The 9,077-nt window shown below is 43.8% G+C and overlaps 1 protein-coding gene across 3 annotated transcripts in view; it reads left to right on the plus strand.

Annotated features, from left to right (window-relative positions):
* Positions 1–5,875: 5,875 nt before the first annotated feature.
* LOC117738768 (voltage-dependent calcium channel gamma-7 subunit-like) overlaps positions 5,876–9,077 on the plus strand; it is a 34,355-nt gene continuing 31,153 nt past the window's right edge. For 2 of the 3 annotated variants that reach the window (XR_004610114.1, XM_034544879.1), the window contains exon 1: positions 5,876–6,199. The gene's annotated coding sequence lies outside the window, so the exon portion shown is untranslated. The remainder of the gene's footprint in view (positions 6,200–9,077) is intronic. The other variant, XM_034544880.1, reaches the window with a different exon arrangement.

The following is a 9,077-nucleotide window of genomic DNA, read 5'->3' on the forward strand; positions in this document are numbered from 1 at the left end:
CTAGAAAGCGCTAACGAGGCCTAACGGGGCGCTAAGCGCCGCGCTATATCAGCAACACACGATATCGCCGTAAATCACTGTGATACTATATGCAACGTGATATAGCTCTTATTTCTGATTTTCTTTTCTTTTTAAGTTTCATAATTCATGTACATATTTACATAATGACTATCATTATTCAGATACTTAAAGAAAACCCTGCAAACAACAACAACAACAACAACACCTTCTGCATCTCTCCTGCAGCAGCACTGCAAAGGGGGACAGCGAAGACCTGCCAGCGGTTTTGAACTTGTTTGTTCGGATTATTAAAGTATTTCAAACTGTAACGTAAGTCTGTTTAAAGTTTAAACAGCACTGGCTGTCTATGATTTCTGCATATTTAATTCCCAACTTCTCACTTACATTTCTACCCCCAAACCTGCAAAACAGGTTGCAACCAGCTGGATGCCGGTAACTACATTCAACCCCTTAACCCTAAATACCTCACAATGGCTCACAGTGTAAACACCTCCGACACAGATATGTTTGATTTGGATCCGTTGTGAGACAGTACTACTCTGATTGATGCCTTTTCCCTGATCGGTGCATCATCAGAAGGCAGTTTGACTGTGGACCAGTTGGCCTGACTCGGGAATAACCAGTTAAATAGGCCATGTGCTCCCTCGCTATGACTATGTTTGTGATTATGAGTCACGCGCTACGCCACGAATCGCAGGAGGTTCCTCAACCCTCTGCCGTTCTGGGCCTCATTAGAAGGGTTTTCACTGGGAAGCCAAGTTTCACTTGATATTCAACTCTGTTTGAGCTTCCCACCATGAAAGAAAAACAACAACTTTAAATTTAGAACACTGTAATCCATAAAGTTCCACATGATTTAATATGGAGTATCTTCTGCATCTGTTCATAGCAGCTCATTGCACAATAAGGGAGATTGTCCAAAATTAGGAGAAAAGATTAAATGTTGGAAATCAAAGTGTATTTTCAATGAATTTTCGAGTCCCAGTGAAGTAAGTAAGAGCGTCTTTAGCTTACGTACTGTGACATACTAGAATTTAAACAATATAGAGTTACAAGAAGGGTTTTAATTACATTTCTTTAAGTTAATTGGGCTGCAAGAGTTGCAGATTGATTGATGAATCGCATAACATAATTATACAATTATCATATTATCATATTTTCATTCATTCATATTTTGTTTTACAGGAGGGGAAGATGATTGTGCACTTTATATGAAAATACAAGGTTGTTGATATTTTTGGTAATTGATTACCTTATATTGTTTAATGTGTGCACAATAAGGGATGTGATGTAAAATGGTTTTAAAAAACACAAGTTAGAAACACATACAGTAGATGAGGCAACTTAACAACATAAAAAAAAGGACAAAGTTCAAAGTTCAATCGACTTAAAACGTTCTTGGCCTAGTTTCAGTGGAAGGGAGAGCAGCGTAGCGTCTGCATATGGGATGTTGTGTCCCAGACATTCAATAGAATTATCAATCAATCCGTTGATAACAGTAGACTTTGGTGGTTTAAAGATACCAACAAATCACTGGACAAGAACAATAAAACACTTTAATATAACATCACTTTCCATATAGCCTGAGCTGTGCAGTTGATGGAACTATTTTCTCACGCACTTTTTCAGCCCCGGATGAGAAGCTTAGAGTTCTCCCCCGGGAACGGGACTTATGGAAGCAGATTGTTCATCCTGTAGCGCTGCGGGACGAGAGGCTACCTGAAGTGGAGACGACCCACTTGGGGCTGAACTAATCTTTTTCTTCTTTTCCTCTGAAGGCAGATCCAATTGAAACATGTGTGTTGAATGTAGGCCAGTGGCTGGGAAGCGTCAACACGTACTGAAGGATGACTCTGTACCCTATAGAGAGACCACATGGCACATGTCACCTCACATCACGCTCTCCTTGCAGTCAGTAGGATGATGATATACGGGGCAATGATGATATTTACAGATGCAACACCGGCTGCTGTGCTGTGTGCCATTGTAGGAGTCATCCGACTGCATCCACGCTGCAGTAGTCCTGCAAGAAATATTGTATATGTAGAAATAGTTCATTGTTTTATAAAAAATTGAACCTTCTACAAAAAGAATTAAAGACTGTTTTTCAAATTCATTTGACATTTTGTTGATTGATGATCTGTTTTTACATCTTCCCTCCGTCCACCGTTTAATGTTCATTATCAATCCAGGAAGCAGCGCGTCCTCATAGCATCGTCATAGCATCGTCATAGCATCTTCATAGCGTCCTCATAGTGTCCTCATAGTGTCCTCATAGCATCTTCATAGTGTCCTCATAGTGTCCTCATAGCATCATCATAGCGTCCTCATAGCGTCCTCATAATGTCCTCATAGCGTCATCATAGCGTCCTCATAGTGTCCTCATAGTGTCCTCATAGCATCATCATAGCGTCCTCATAGCGTCCTCATAATGTCCTCATAGTGTCATCATAGCGTCCTCATAGCGTCATCATAGCGTCATCATAGTGTCCTCATAGTGTCCTCATAGTGTCATCATAGCGTCCTCATAATGTCCTCATAGCGTCATCATAGCGTCATCATAGCGTCCTCATAGCATCATCATAGCGGCCTCATTGTGTCCTCATAGCATCATCATAGCGTCCTCATAGCGTCCTCATAATGTCCTCATAGCGTCATCATAGCGTCATCATAGTGTCCTCATAGCATCTTCATAGTGTCCTCATAGTGTCCTCATAGCATCATCATAGCGTCCTCATAGCGTCCTCATAGCATCTTCATAGTGTCCTCATAGTGTCCTCATAGCATCATCATAGCGTCCTCATAGCGTCCTCATAATGTCCTCATAGCGTCATCATAGCGTCCTCATAGCGTCATCATAGCGTCCTCATAGCATCATCATAGCGGCCTCATTGTGTCCTCATAGCATCATCATAGCGTCCTCATAGCGTCCTCATAATGTCCTCATAGCGTCATCATAGCGTCATCATAGTGTCCTCATAGCATCTTCATAGTGTCCTCATAGTGTCCTCATAGCGTCATCATAGCGTCATCATAGTGTCCTCATAGCATCTTCATAGTGTCCTCATAGTGTCCTCATAGCATCATCATAGCGTCCTCATAGCGTCCTCATAATGTCCTCATAGCGTCATCATAGCGTCCTCATAGTGTCCTCATAGTGTCCTCATAGTGTCATCATAGCGTCCTCATAGCGTCATCATAGCGTCATCATAGCGTCCTCATAGTGTCCTCATAGTGTCCTCATAGTGTCATCATAGCGTCATCATAGAGTCATCATAGCGTCATCATAGCGTCCTCATAGCATCATCATAGCGTCCTCATAGTGTCCTCATAGCGTCATCATAGCGTCCTCATAGCGTCCTCATAGTGTCATTATAGCTTCCTCATAATGTCCTCATAGCGTCATCATAGCGTCCTCATAGCGTCCTCATTGTGTCCTCATAGCGTCATCATAGCGTCCTCATTGTGTCCTCATAGTGTCATTATAGCGTCCTCATAATGTCCTCATAGCGTCATCATAGCGTCCTCATAGCGTCCTCATTGTGTCCTCATAGCGTCCTCATAGTGTCCTCATAGCGTCATCATAGCGTCCTCATTGTGTCATTATAGCGTCCTCATAGCGTCATCATAGCGTCCTCATTGTGTCCTCATAGTGTCATCATAGTGTCCTCATAGCATCCTCAAAGTGTCATCATAGCGTCATCATAGCGTCCTCATAGCGTCCTCATAGCGTCCTCATAGTGTCATCATAGAGTCCTCATAGCGTCCTCATAGCGTCCTCATAGCGTCCTCATAGTGTCATCATAGCGTCCTCATAGCGTCCTCATAGTGTCCTCATAGCGTCCTCATAGTGTCATCATAGCGTCCTCATAGCGTCCTCATAGTGTCCTCATAGCGCCCTCATAGCGTCCTCATAGCGTCCTCATAGCGTCCTCATAGTGTCCTCATAGCGCCCTCATAGCGTCCTCATAGTGTCATCATAGCGTCCTCATAATGTCCTCATAGCGTCATCATAGCGTCCTCATAGCGTCATCATAGCGTCATCATAGCGTCCTCATTGTGTCCTCATAGTGTCATCATAGCGTCCTCATAATGTCCTCATAGCGTCCTCATAGCGTCCTCATAGCGTCATCATAGCGTCATCATAGCGTCCTCATAGCGTCCTCATAGTGTCATCATAGCGTCCTCATAGTGTCAACATAGCGTCCTCATAGCGTCCTCATAGCGTCCTCATAGCGTCCTCATAGTGTCCTCATAGCGTCCTCATAGTGTCATCATAGAGTCCTCATAGCGTCCTCATAGCGTCCTCATAGCGTCCTCATAGCGTCCTCATAGCGTCCTCATAGTGTCCTCATAGCGTCCTCATAGTGTCCTCATAGTGTCCTCATAGCGTCCTCATAGTGTCCTCATAGCGTCCTCATAGCGTCCTCATAGCGTCCTCATAGTGTCCTCATAGCGTCCTCATAGTGTCCTCATAGTGTCCTCATAGTGTCCTCATAGCGTCCTCATAGTGTCATCATAGAGTCCTCATAGCGTCCTCATAGCGTCCTCATAGGGTCCTCATAGCGTCCTCATAGCATCCTCATAGCATATACATCGTCTAATGAACAACGACATTCACGTGTAAAGTAATAAGTTCATAATTGTTTTAACTTCCCCCAATTCCCATGAAGTCTTTTAAATCAATTGATCTGGTTCAATCAGCTGAGAGGTTATGATGTCATCACAGGCTGCTTTGCAAAAGAGCGTTACCTGCCTTCCAGATCAAGAACTGAATATAGAAACAAACAGGTGGGACCAATTCCCTTGTTGCCCACACATGTACTCGTGCATTTACACACACACACACACACACACACACACACACACACACACACACACACACACACACACACACACACAGTGTGAGTCACAGGGCAACACAGCCTATACTGTATCAGTCCGTGGGTCTCCGGGGGCCGATGTGGCCACTCAACCATGAAAGAGGTTAGGGAGGCATAACAAACGCACACGGACACACACATTCACACAATTATCTTGCTAATATGTGACAACCTGTTCTATCTTTTCCGGTGTTTTTTGATTTTGTATCTTTCAAAAAAGGTCAAACGCAGGATGACTTATGAAGATATTGATCGACGTCGGCGTTCAGGTTAAAGAACATCGTGTCGTGTTTGAAACACATTTTAATGGATACATGTTGATACAAAGTTGATACAATAACACCTCTTGCCCTCCAGATTCTTCAGCAAGTTCATTTATTTATTTTGATGTCTAATGAAAAACCTTCAATGCGTTATTATTTTTCTTGCAATAGGGTTTTTAAGAAATGTGGGATAAAACCGTTGATTTTGTATTCACGTCAAATGTGACCATATTTCAGTTTATATCGTACGAAAAAAGTATATAAAATATATATACAACACAACGCCAACAATACTTTATGGTGTTCTCTCCAAATAATCCAGTCTTTTCAATAGAATACATAAATAAAATAGCTTCTCACCCCTGGAATGTGATCCACAGACCAGTGGAGCAACTGGTTTTAATGGTTTTGACCTTAGTGACATTTTCACAACAGTGAGCAAACCACGTGGGTTGATTACACTCTGGCTCCCTATGGAGATGTATTCTCTGCTGTCAATCATTTTATTCAGGTATTGTGGTGTGTGTGTGTGTGTGTGTGTGTGTGTGTGTGTGTGTGTGTGTGTGTGTGTGTGTGTGTGTGTGTGTGTGTGCGTGTGTTTTGTTGCTCTGTGTTCGTCAGTCAGCAGCCGCGGACGACGCGTCCTCAGCCAGCAAGCGCGCTCCTATGCCATGCTGTCTTTGTGCGCGCGCCCGTCTTCTTCTCCCTCCAGCCTACATCGCTGTAACCCCCTCCTCTTCTCCCTCCCTCCCTCACGCACACACTCACACACGCGCGCACACAACACGCACGCGCACACCAGTCCCACCTCCCTTTAACCAAACTACAAGTACGACCGATTCTCCGCAGTGCTGAAGGAGCAGAGGGAAGTAAAGAAGGAGGAGGAGGAGGAGTGAGAGAGGAGATACGGGGAAACACGAAGAGAGAGAGAGAGAGAGAGAGAGAGAGAGAGAGAGAGATAAGGGGGACTGCAGGCTTCCTAGTGCGCACAGATCTCGGCTGCACCGTCCGACCAGCTCTCCGCTCCGCAGGGTGAGTAAAGCCTCCGCTGCCTTCCATCCACTCCCCGCGTGTACGTGTGTGTGTGTGTGTGTGTGTGTGTGTGTGTGTGTGTGTCCGCACTTCGGGACTTGTGTTGTTTTCGGCTGCGGGGATGAGAGACGCTGCTCGTGCATGTGACTGCGTGTTGACAGGAAAAATGGTGCTCTTTAAAAAAAAATGTAACGCCACGGAGAGAGGAGCCTCGAGTCTCTCTTCTCACCCCGAGTCTGAGGGGGACGGGGGGGGAGGAGAGAGGGAGAGGGGGAGAGGGGACGAGGGGACGAGGAAAGGAGAGGGGGAGAGGGGACGAGGAAAGGAGAGAAGGAGAGGGAACGAGAAGAGGAGAGGGGGAGACGGGACGAGGAGAAGAGGGGAGAGGGGGAGACGGGGGACGAGGGGACGAGGAGACGAGGAGAGGAGAGGGGGAGAGGGGACGAGGAAATGAGAGAAGGAGAGGGGACGAGGAAAGGAGAGAAGGAGAGGGAACGAGAAGAGGAGAGGGGGAGACGGGACGAGGAAAGGAGAGGGGGAGAGGGTACGAGGAAAGGAGAGAAGGAGAGGGAACGAGAAGAGGAGAGGGGGAGACGGGACGAGGAGAAGAGAGGAGAGGGGGAGACGGGGGACGACGGGACGAGGAGACGAGGAGAGGAGGGGACGAGGGGACGAGGAGACGAGGAGAGGAGGGGACGTGCGCTGTGTTGACAGCCGCTAGAGGAGCGAGTCTGCGCGGCTGTTCCTCGGCCCGTTAGCGGAGGAACGGACCGCACGGAGATCAGCGCTGCAACGTGCAGTCAATGTTGAGACTGGGAGGGGGGAGGGGGGGAGTGTGTGTGGAAGATGTGTCACTACAGTGTGTGTGTGTGTGTGTGTGTGTGTGTGTGTGCATGTGCTCTAAAAAGTCTTGGCTCCGTCTTGGGGAACCCATCCTGTGATGCTGTTCCAGCAGACTGCAGCACTTATTATTGGGTCCAGCTCTCTCTCCTTATTGCACATATATGCAGAGTGTGTGTGTGTGTGTGTGTGTGTGTGTGTGTGTGTGTGTGCGTGCGTGTGTGTGTGTGTGTGTGTGTGTGTGTGCGTGTGTGTGTGTGTGTGTGTGTGTGTGTGTGCGTGTGTGTGTGTGTGTGTGCGTGTGTGTGTGTGTGTGTGTGTGTGTGTGTGTGTGTGTGCTGTAGCGAAGGAAAAGGGATTAGGAGACAAGAAGGTTTCTCTTTTTTAATTTCCAGCTATTTCCCGCCTGCATGGTAACGATAATGTCATGTTAATACTAATGATAATATAATATAGTCATGTTAATACTAATGATAATATAATATAGTCATCCATCCATCCATCCATTTTCAATACCGCTTATCCTCATTAGGGTCGCGGGGCGCTGGAGCCTATCCCAGCTGACATAGGGCGAAGGCAGGGGACACCCTGGACAGGCCGCCAGTCCATCGAGGGCAATAATATAGTCATGTTAATACTAATGATAATATAATATAGTCATGTTAATACTAATGATAATATAATATAGTCATGTTAATACTAATGATAATATAATATAGTCATGTTAATACTAATGATAATATAATATAGTCATGTTAATACTAATGATAATATAATATAGTCATGTTAATATAGATTTTAACTGCTAATGCAAAAGCTTTGACATAAAGGTTAAACCACTAGGTTATATATGTATTGATATATATATAAATATAAATATATGTATATATTTGTATATATATATATATATATATATATATATATATTTATATATATATATATATATATGTATATATATAAATACATACATATATATATATATATTGATATATATATAAATATAAATATATGTATATATTTTTTTATATATATATTTATATATATATAAATATATTTATATACATATATGTATATATATATAAATACATACATATATATATGTATATATTTATATATATATATACATATATATTTATGTATATATTTATATATATGTATATCTTTATATAAATATATATATATAAATATATATATATATATATATATATATAAATATAACCTAGTGGTTTAACCTTTATGTGAAAGCTTTTGCATTAGCAGTTATAAAGCTGCAGTAATGCTCAATGGGAGTCAATGGCAGTAAAGATTCGTCATGGTTACAACAATCAGACCAAGATGGAGATCGTGAGCGTTCACAGTGACGTGTGTGTTGGGGCTGGGTCATGTGACCAACATCTCCTCCCCCTCATCGGTATGTTGTAAAGATGCGTATGAAGACATGTCCTGTTTTCTGGTAATTCAATATGCACAACAGCTGTCTGAGGTGAGAGGAAATGGATCACTCAGTACCTTCAGTTGAGGCGGTGCTTTGGGTTCCCTCCAGGGTTCCTCAACGTACTGCAGAGTCCTTCCAGATGCTTCCGTCCAGTGGAGAGATCTCTGCTGTCACCCCGTCTCGTGTTTTCACAGCGAGTTGTCCTCCCTGATGAAGCACATCATCCAAGACGTCTACGGGTTCAAACTACACCCACGTGAACGCCGTCGGTTCTGTTTCTGGACCTCGTTCTCGTCCAGCAGGTCCAGAGAGCACCCTCTCTTATAGGGGAACCAAATCGGACTTGTTTAAAGCTCGACTCAAACCTGAACTTTATGGAAATACAAACCTTTACAATCCTCCATATCCGAAAGAACGGTGCAGGTATCGACGACACGCTTTAGAACATATAGAACACATAGAACATATAGAACACATAGAACACACAGAACACACAGAACATATAGAACACAGAACACATAGAACACACATAACACATAGAACACATAGAACATATAGAACACATAGAACACAGAGAACACAGAACACACAGAACACATAGAA

Source organism: Cyclopterus lumpus, chromosome 11 (assembly GCF_009769545.1).
Source record: "Cyclopterus lumpus isolate fCycLum1 chromosome 11, fCycLum1.pri, whole genome shotgun sequence".
NCBI lineage: Eukaryota > Metazoa > Chordata > Actinopteri > Perciformes > Cyclopteridae > Cyclopterus > Cyclopterus lumpus.